Source organism: Haliaeetus leucocephalus, unplaced genomic scaffold, assembly GCF_000737465.1.
Source record: "Haliaeetus leucocephalus isolate CR32 unplaced genomic scaffold, Haliaeetus_leucocephalus-4.0 Scaffold616, whole genome shotgun sequence".
Taxonomy (NCBI): Eukaryota; Metazoa; Chordata; class Aves; order Accipitriformes; family Accipitridae; genus Haliaeetus; species Haliaeetus leucocephalus.
Genome location: NW_010973052.1, coordinates 3,540,907 through 3,541,191, shown reverse-complemented (window position 1 = coordinate 3,541,191; position 285 = coordinate 3,540,907).

Below are 285 nucleotides of genomic sequence, written 5' to 3'. Positions count from 1 at the left end.
TGTATGTTCAGGTTCCCCAGGTGGTCGTGAACCTGATCTTCTCTTACAGTGGGAGGAACTTTGCTCCCTCAGTCCCTGTCTTGCAGTCCATCCACTTGAGAGGTGTGGGAAAAGAGGTTGCCAGTGAAGACTGAGACAAAAAGTTTGTCGAGTACCTCAGCCTTCTCCTCTTCTGTTGTTACCAGTTTGCCAGTCTTGCTCATCAGGGGGGTGCGCTTTCTTTGACCTTCCTTTTCTGGCTGACATACCTGTAGGGGCCCTTCTTATTATTCTTTGTGTCCCTTG